Genomic DNA, 10,242 nt, shown 5'->3' with positions numbered 1-10,242 from the left:
ATACACATACAATCCATAGTTTACAACACCAACATCATGTTCAATGGCAGCCATACACAAAATTTTTAGAATAAATTGGCACTTACCTTGACTTAGGCACTTTCCAAGGCTTAAAAACTTCACTTTCTTCCTTTTAAATTGCTACCCAAAGCTTGCTTTAGTGGTAGGGATAATTTTTAATGAAGGCAAGTTAGGGTTTTGAGGTGGTTTAAGGTGAGAATTGAAGCTTTGATAAGCTTTCAATGGTGGTTGGGTATGGATGAGAGGAAACGGCTGGTTTGGGTGAAGGAGATGAATTTGATTGCTTTTGATTATTTTTGTCTCAATTATCCCTTTTTAATAGGTTAGCTTAATTGTGATTGGTGGGGAAAGGGTTTGATGACATCATGTGATGTCAAAATTGTTATTTAATCTCATTTTCTTTCCTTTTCTTCTCTACTCATTTTCAATTTAATTTTTAGCAATATTTATTCACATTTTATGTCATAATAATTATTTACTTAACTAGACAAGTCGGCCAAAAATCACCTCTGAAGGTAAAATGACCAAAATGCCCTCCGTTTGGCTTAACAAACTAAAATTGTCTGTACCGATTGAACTTTTTTTTCTAAGCATTTTCTTAGCATTCTAATGCCATAGGAACCTCAATGACTCTTCTCTGGAGTCTCAAAAATTATTTTATGAATTTTTCCCAAGGTCTAGGGCTCCTAGTTGCGAGAACCGCAACTTCCTACGAGATTACCCATCGCTTGGGCACCGGCTCATTTAACTTGGTTGTATTTTATTTCTAAAATTTTTCCTAAATTTTTTTTATTAATATTTGAGTTAATTATGGCTCCTCTCTTTAGTTTAAATATTTTTTCGGATGTTCTAGCTGTCCGGACCGACACTGGTCACCGGAACAGTAGAATGTAAGGAGTTGCTACAGGGAGGGTGTTTCATCTTTCTAACTCAAGTGCTTGAGAAATGAGTTCAGAGAAACCATTATGTTTGAATCTGACCACTTGCATCCTCAGACTGAGCTTAAAGCAAGTTTGAAACCTCTTACATCTTTCTCTGCTGGTAGAAAGTAGACTCACGGCATAGTGGCTTGGGCGGGAGTGTAACACCCCTAAGTTCGGTAGTGCGTTCTACTGTTCCGGTGGCCAGTGTTGTCCAGACAGCTAGGATGCCTAGAACTACACTTCATTATGATTGAGGAGACATAAAATAATGAAATACAAGAAAAGAAAATATAAGAAAAACAAAGGAAAAGTAATAGCAAAGAAATGTAACCAAGTTAAGCGAGCTGAGAACCCTAGCGATGGGTGACCGCACCGGAAAGTCACGGCGTGGACCGTTGACTAGCCCTGGACTACAAGGAACCCTAGAAAACATTTTTAAGACTTATAGAGACATCAATTGAAGTATAAATGCCATTAGAAATATCAAAGAAAAATTAATTAATTAGTACAAAGAAAAGTGAGAAATCGAAAAACGGACAAAACCCGGTATTACCGAAAAATCGGAAATGCAACCCGAACAAGGGCATTGTGGTCATTTGACACCCCGAGTTGTCTTTTGACCCAAATTTCCATTAAAAATACATGATATTATATTTGTAAAATGTCATGAAAAATTAAATTAGTGGTACCTAATTCAATTAGCAAAAATTAGGGACTTAATGTAGGAATATGGAAAGTTTAACATTATTTATTATTAACCTATGTTAGTGGAGCACTAAGTAAATTATTATATACCATATAATACCCTAAGTGGACAAAAATGTCCACTAACATTCTGCAATTCATCTTCTCCACTTGAAAAATTCATTTGGAAGAATGAAAGCTCTCAAACCTCTCCCATGGCCGCACCATGCATGGAGCTCAAGTTCTCCATGATCAAGCCTTGATTTCTTGCAAGTGTCTTCATGAAAATGATCCTCACACCATGGGCAGTAGATAGGCAACAAGAAATGAAAGTTTTTATGGAGTTTTGAGGAATTTCCAAAGTGGTAAGTTTGAGTTTTTTATTATTGTTTTATTAAAAGTTTATAAGGATGTTATGGGTACTTGATTTATGAAGAAATTTTTGAGGTTTGATGTTTAAAGGGGATGTGTACTTTTCACAGCCATGGAAACACTTTGAGGACAGCTTATTCTTGCTTCTAAATGGTAGATTAAAGGATTGATTAAATGTATATTGTGTAGGAAATTGTTTGGGTGATGTATACTTAGTATATGTAAATGTAAATTGAAATTTGAAGCTTGGAAATTAATGGAATGTAAAGGTACCATTGCGGCAGTTTGTTAATTCTTGAAGAATGCTGGAATTCATACTTGGTTTATGGAATAATAATGTGGAATTATAATAGTGGTTATGGCAGTTTGAGTGTATGTATGATGGTGTGAAGTTGGACATGTAAAAGTGTTATGGTTAGATGCTTAAATTGTTGTAAATGAGTTGATAAATTCTGCACTTTATGGTGTATGTTGAATGTAATTATAAGCTTCCAAAATGACCTATAATATGTTGTAAATTATGTTTAGGTTATGGTACAACCAGAATTGACTTGAATGTTGAGTTTGGTAAGTGTTAGGAGAGATCCTTGATGTGTATGAAAGAAATGCAATAAGGCAGTTTGAGTTTTAGGCCTATAACTTTAAGTGTGTGGCTCCAATTGGTATGAGACCAATTGGAGGTGAAACTAGGCGCAAAATGTGCCAACTTTCATGAAGGAAGCTTGCCAAAATTCTGCTTGCAAGGTAGCTTGAAAAATGACTAAATCCGGATTAAGTGCAAATAAGGCCTGAAAACTGACCATTTGGGCAGCAGTTAGTGTTTGGGCCATAACTCACTCAAAACAGGTCCAATTGAACTGAACATTTGACCATGAATACTTAAGACCCATATCTACAAGTCTTATGAAGACACCAAAGCCCATAAATGACAATAAGCAAGTCAAACAGCTTGCACAAGTTCGGGTCCAAAAACTGGCCGAACCTAAAATGACCTAAAATGACCTAAAGTGACCAATTTTAGTGCAATTTGACCAGTAATAGTAAAATGACCATAACTTGGTCTACATAACTCAGAATGACCTGAAATTTTGCCCCGCGTTCCACAAGACATAGTTCTACAAGTTTTTAGTTTTGACCAAAAATCGAAAACTGAGGGAACTAGGTCGTCTGGCTAGGTCAAACTAGTATCCCGGAATCCAGCAAAATTGCAAGAAAATGCAAGATACATGGAAATGAATTTGGTAACATGTACCAACCCTAAAAGACTATCGAATGTGACATATTGGTAACCTTAAAACCTAATTTATGTAGAACGCATCGAGGGTCGATATATTAGGTTGATTAAGCAAATAATAGCATTCAATGAATTACTTATCAAGCATTATCGTTAGAGACAGTTTAATTAAGTACTGAAACACTTCAAATTGTGTTTCTCAGTTTGCAAAGACTCAGGAAAAGGGAAGGAAACACTGAGTTAAGGCCAGGAGACAGTTATCAGAAGTTTGTGCTTAACAGTTATTTCTTTTGAATTTTTTCAATTGAAATAAATTATGACTATTTGAATATTATTGTTTTCAATTATGGAAATGTGTTTAAATGCATACTTATTTCTTGAAAAGCATTGTAAATAGTTTGAAATTATGAAAAATTGTTTGAATGATATTGATGGATACTTATTGCTTGAAAAGCATTGTAAATGGTTTGAAACTGTGGAAAAATTGATTTAGTGTGATTTGTGAAAATTGAAGTTAATTATGAATTGTGCTGCCATTTTGTGAATGAATTTATGACCTTAGAAATTTATTGGATTCTCACGAATCATTTGAATAAAATGTTTGGAATTGATTTTGTGTTCACACTTAGCATGACAGTATCATATCATTCCTTCTCCAATTATGGGGTTGTGATCGTTTATTTTCCTTCCCCATTTATGGAGTCGTGATCGTTTATTTTTCTCCCTCTCTGGTTTACCAGTTGAGGTGATCGGATGAGTACTCATTATATAGCTAGCTCCCTTCCTCATTGATTTCGATTAGTGGGGTTGTGATTGCTTTGTCGTGGTGTACAACGCGGCATTGATCGGAAATTTTGTGTCATGGCTTAAGTTGTGAATGAATTGGCAACACTGTATTCTTAAATTATTCGACTAAATTGTGTTATTATGAGATTTGATAATTTGTGAAATGGAGTTTAAATTCTTATTGACATTCACTGTCTTTTGAATTTAACCATGTTTTGACTATTGAGATTTATTGTGATATTGTGAAATGGAGTTTAAATTCTTATTGACATTCACTGTCTTTTGAATTTAACTGTGTTTTGATTACTGAGATTTAATGTGATATTGTGTTAAATTCCTTATGACATTCATTGTCTTGAATTAAACTATGGTTTTATGTATCCATCATTTATATGATTTATGAATTGTGATTTACAGTTGTATTTGGTTAATGTTGTGCACCACTGAGACATTGTCTCAGCGATAGCTTTTCATTACTGTCGCAGGTAGACAGGGCAGCAACTAGGCTGCTAGTGCATTCAGTGAGAAATCATCGGGTATATTGAGTATACCATATTTTGCATTTTGTACTGTAATGTATGTTCACTGTATCTATATATTGTTCTTAATTTTGAGCAGTTGTAAATTAAAATTGTACATTGAAGTTGTAAAGTAAATTATGAGTATTTTGACTTGTAAAAATTGTATTATATTTCTTTTATCTCATTCTTTGAAAAATTATTGTGGATTTGAGTTGAAAAAGATATTGTGTTGTTTAACTGTTGAAGTGGAGATTGAGAATTATATTGAAGTGCTTTTACAGGTTTTCTGAAGAACTGTTTTATTCAAAATACAGAAGGCACTCCGCCAAAATTTTTACAGAAATTCCTAATAATTCAAATGTGTTTTCTCTTTCATTTAAGTTCAAAAAAAATTTTTAACACCTGTAAATAGTGCTCACCACTGTAAAAAGAAGTAAGAAAAGTTTTAAAATCCCTTGTAGTGTATTTAATGGGTTATCAGTAGACGAAGTTGGTAATTCATTAGGTATACTACGGGATCATGTTATGCCTTACAGAGGGGTAGGGTGTGACATGTTTTAGTGGTATCAGAGCAAAGTTTTTAAATTCTGTTTTCACATGTTATTTGAATATTCTTTCTTCATAGTACAACTGCTCCATATCATTGTTTGATACATACAGTACATTACCTTATAAATATGCACTAACGGGGGGAAATCTCCTTGTGTTAATTGTTCGGGAGGTCTAAGATCCTCGAATTGACTATGGAAGAGGGTGATCGTTCAGTCGATCAATCGATAGAGGCTGAGGTATAAGTTGAGGCCCCAGCTCCACAAAGTGTCAAAGGCCCGATTGTACCAGTTTTACCGGTACAAATTACTGCACAAATGGCCCAGCAAATGGCCACTTTCTTTCAGCAAATGGCTGATAATCTGTCAGCTCAAGCCCAAGTACAGACCCAACCCCCACAAGGGCAACATGAAATAGAGAAGAGGGAGAAACCTATGGGTCAGATCTCAAGCAGTAATTTGGGGAAGAGAAAAGAATTTGAGGAGCCCCGAGCTCAGGGATATAACAGAGGTGGATCATCAAGGCAGAGACCACCAAGGTCCAGTCGTAGAACAACTAGAAGTTCCTACCCTCCCTGCCAATGCGAAACTTGTGGTAGAAATCATGGTGGGGTATGCTACAAGGCCATAGGAGCCTATTATAACTGTGGAGGCACAGGACACTTTGCCAAGGACTGCACCAGTAGTCGCAGAGTTGGACCACCTCCTACTACTGCAGAAGGGTCAGTTCAAAGCCCTATCACTAGAAGTTCACAACCACCCAGCAGAGGTAGAGGCAGGGGTAGAGGCAGGGGTAGAGGTAGCCCAGCAGGCAGCCAAAGCACAGTGAAACATTCAGAGCAAGATAGTGCTCCGGTCAGAGTCTATGCAATGAGACAGAGGGAAGAGGCTGAGACATCTGATGTTGTGGCTGGTACCTTCTCAACTTTTAACCAAGATGTGTTTGTGTTATTTGATCTGGGTTCTACCCATTCTTATGTGAGTGCTAGCATCATTGATTGCATTGCTATTCCATGTACAAAAATAGACTTGAGGTGCTAGTAACAAGTCCGTTAGGACAGGAGGTCAGGGTTAATAAAATGTATAGAGATAGTCCTTTAAGATAAGGATTGTGATAATAAGTTAAATTAGTTTTGGAAGAGTTTATCGGCGAAAAGTATTTTCTAACACACCATAAATTATAAAGCTAAACGACAAGCCTATTTAATGTAAGGCAAGAGGAAGTAAAAGTAAGTTATGGTAATAGACTTGCTCTAAATGAGGGCCAAGATGTTACTGTTAGTAATTGTTAATGGATATTGTAATCAGAATAAGTTTTGGATATCAGTGAACTTCGAAAAGGATAAAATATTAGGAAAATTGATCTATTGGAATGTATCGTAGTAACTATGCAATGTTCTTAATGTTTATACTATAAGCTGCAGATTACAGTACTAACTTGAGATTATTGTGTAGAGCTACGTACTACTCGATAGTACACCTAGATGAGAATAGTTGCCAACGGCATATGTTTTGGTATAGTTATGCCAGGACAGAATTTAATTGCTAAAAATAAGTTTGAAAATCCTACTTAGGGATCTAAAACTCAAAAGTTAGATTATCGAAAGGTTATAGTTCAATACAAAAGGAAGTAAGTTATAGAATATTGAAAGATAAAAGAGTTATAGACGTAAAAATTCAAACAGTTGGTTCAGATATAACAAAGAAATGTTACGAATGTGAGGAAGACTATGACTAGAATGGTCAGAGGACCAATGACTAGATAAATGATTCTAACATGACCTCAAGGGTCATTCAAGAAGGAACAAGAACCGAAATATTAGACAGCACAATAGTAAGAGAAGATTGGTGTTATACAAACAAAAAAAAATATTGTACTAGATTGTTAAAAATCTTATACAAATTTGAGGAAACAAAGATTATACAATCGTATAGAAAGGAGAAAATAAACGTATGACTATTATAAGATGGCTATTGGGTAAAATTTCACTGACGAAATTTATTTTAAGGGGGGGAGAATTGTAACACTCCTAAGTTCGGTAGTGCGTTCTACTGTTCCGGTGGCCAGTGTTGTCCGGACAGCTAGGATGCCTAGAACTACACTTTGTTATGATTGAGGAGACATAAAATAATGAAATACAAGAAAAGAAAATACAAGAAAAACAAAGGAAAAATAATAGCAAAGAAATGTAACCAAGTTAAGCGAGCTGAGAACCCTAGCGATGGGTGACCGCACTGGGAAGTCACGGCGTGGACCGTTGACTAGCTCGGATCATGGGAACCCTGGAAAACATTTTTAAGACTTATAGAGACATCAATTGAAGTATAAATTCCATTAGAAATATCAAAGAAAAATTAATTAATTAGTACAAAGAAAAGTGAGAAATCGAAAAACGGACAAAACCCGGTATTATCGAAAAATCGAGAATGCAACCCGAACAGGGGCATTGTGGTCATTTGACACCCCGAGTTGTCTTTTGACCTAAATGTCCATTAAAAATACATGATATTATATTTGTAAAATGTCATGAAAAATTAAATTAGTGGTACCTAATTCAATTAGCAAAAATTAGGGACTTAATGTAGGAATATGGAAAGTTTAACATTATTTATTATTAACCTATGTTAGTGGAGCACAAAGTAAATTATTATATACCATATAATACCCTAAGTGGAAAGAAATGTCCACTAACATTCTGCAATTCATCTTCTCCACTTGAAAAATTCATTTGGAAGAATTAAAGCTCTCAAACCTCTCCCATGGCCGCACCATGCATGGAGCTCAAGTTCTCCATGATCAAGACTTGATTTCTTGCAAGTTTCTTCATGAAAAATCATCCTCACACCATGGGCAGTAGATAGGTAGCAAGAAATGAAAGTTTTTGTGGAGTTTTGAGGAATTTCCAAAGTGGTAAGTTTGAGTTTTTTTATTATTGTTTTATTAAAGTTTATAAGGATGTTATGGGTACTTGATTTATGGAGAAATTTTTGAGGTTTGATGTTTAAAGGGGATGTGTACTTTTGGCATCCATGGAAACACTTTGAGGACAGCTTATTCTTGCTTCTAAATGGTAGATTAAAGGATCGATTAAATGTATATTGTGTAGGAAATTGTTTGGGTGATGTATACTTAGTATATGTAAATGTAAATTGAAATTTGAAGCTTGGAAATTAATGGAATGTAAAGGTACCATTGCGGTAGTTTGTTAATTCTTGAAGAATGCTGAAATTCATGCTTGGTTTATGGAATAATAATGTGGAATTGTAATAGTAGTTATGGCAGTTTGAGTGTATGTATGATGGTGTGAAGTTGGACATGTAAAAGTGTTATGGTTAGATGATTAAATTATTGTAAATGAGTTGATAAATTCTGCACTTTATGGTGTATGTTGAATGTAATTGTAAGCTACCAAAATGACCTATAATATGTTGTAAATTATGTTTAGGTTATGGTACAACCAGAATTCACTTGAATGCTGAGTTTGGTAAGTGTTAGGAGTGATCCTTGATATGTATGAAAGAAATGCAATAAGGCAGTTTGAGTTTTAGGCCTATAACTTTAAGTGTGTGGCTCCAATTGGTATGAGACCAATTGGAGGTGAAAATAGGCACAAAATGTGCCAACTTTCATGAAGGAAGCTTGCCAAAATTCTGCTTGCAAGGTAGCTTGAAAAATGACCAAATCCGGATTAAGTGCAAATAAGACTTGAAAACTGACCATTTGGGCAGCAGTTAGTGTTTGGGCCATAACTCACTCAAAACAGGTCCAATTGACCTGAAATTTTGACCATGAATAGTTAAGACCCATATCTACAAGTCTTATGAGGACACCAAAGCCCAGAAATGACCATAAGCAAGTCAAACAGCTTGCTCAATTTCGGGTCCAAAAACTGGCCGAACCTAAAATGACCTAAAATGACCTAAAGTGACCAATTTTAGTGCAATTTGACCAGCAATAGTAAAATGACCATAACTTGGTCTACATAACTCAGAATGACTTGAAATTTTCCCCACGTTCCATAAGACATAGATCTACAAGTTTGTAGTTTTGACCGAAACTCGAAAACCAAGGGAACTAGGTCGTCTGGCTAGGTCAAACTAGTATCCCGTAATCCAGCAAATTGCAAGAAAATGCAAGATACATGGAAATGAATTTGGTAACATGTACCAACCCTAAAAGACTATCGAATGTGACATATTGGTAACCTTAAAACCTAATTTACCTAGAACGCATCGAGGGTCGATATATTAGGTTGATTAAGCAAATAATAGCATTCAGTCAATTACTTATCAAGCATTATCGTTAGAGACAGTTTAATTAAGTACTGAAACACTTCAAATTGTGTTTCTCAGTTTGCAAAGACTCAGGAAAAGGGAAGGAAATACTGAGTCAAGGCCAGGAGACAGTTATCAGAGGTTTGTGCACAACAGTTATTTCTTTTAAATCTTTCAATTGAAATAAATTATGACTATTTGAATATTATTGTTTTCAATTATGGAAATGTGTTTAAATGGATACTTATTTCTTGAAAAGCATTGTGAATAGTTTGAAATTCTGAAAAATTGTTTGAATGATATTTATGGATACTTATTGCTTGAAAAGCATTGTAAATGGTTTGAAACTGTGGAAAAATTGATTTAGTGTGATTTGTGAAAATTGAAGTTAATTATGAATTGTGTTGGCATTTTGTGAATGAATTTATGACCTTAGAAATTTATTGGATTCTCACGAATCATTTGAATAAAATGTTTGGAATTGATTTTGTGTTCACACTTAGCATGACAGTATCATATCATTCCTTCTCCAATTATGGGGTTGTGATCGTTTATTTTCCTTCTCCATTTATGGAGTCGTGATCGTTTATTTTTCTCCCTCTCTGGTTTACCAGTTGAGGTGATCGGATGAGTACTCATTCTATAGCTAGCCCCCTTCCTCATTGATTTCGATTAGTGGGGTTGTGATTGCTTTGTCGTGGTGTACAGCGCGGCATTGATCGGAAATTTTGTGTCATGGCTTAAGTTGTGAATGAATTGGCAACACTGTATTCTTAAATTTTCCGACTAAATTGTGTTATAATGAGATTTGATAATTTGTGAAATGGAGTTTAAATTCTTATTGACATTCACTGTCTTTTGAATTTAACCATGTTTTG

This window comes from Hevea brasiliensis, chromosome 7 (assembly GCF_030052815.1).
Source record: "Hevea brasiliensis isolate MT/VB/25A 57/8 chromosome 7, ASM3005281v1, whole genome shotgun sequence".
Taxonomy (NCBI): domain Eukaryota; kingdom Viridiplantae; phylum Streptophyta; class Magnoliopsida; order Malpighiales; family Euphorbiaceae; genus Hevea; species Hevea brasiliensis.
Note: the sequence above shows the minus strand (reverse complement) of the source record.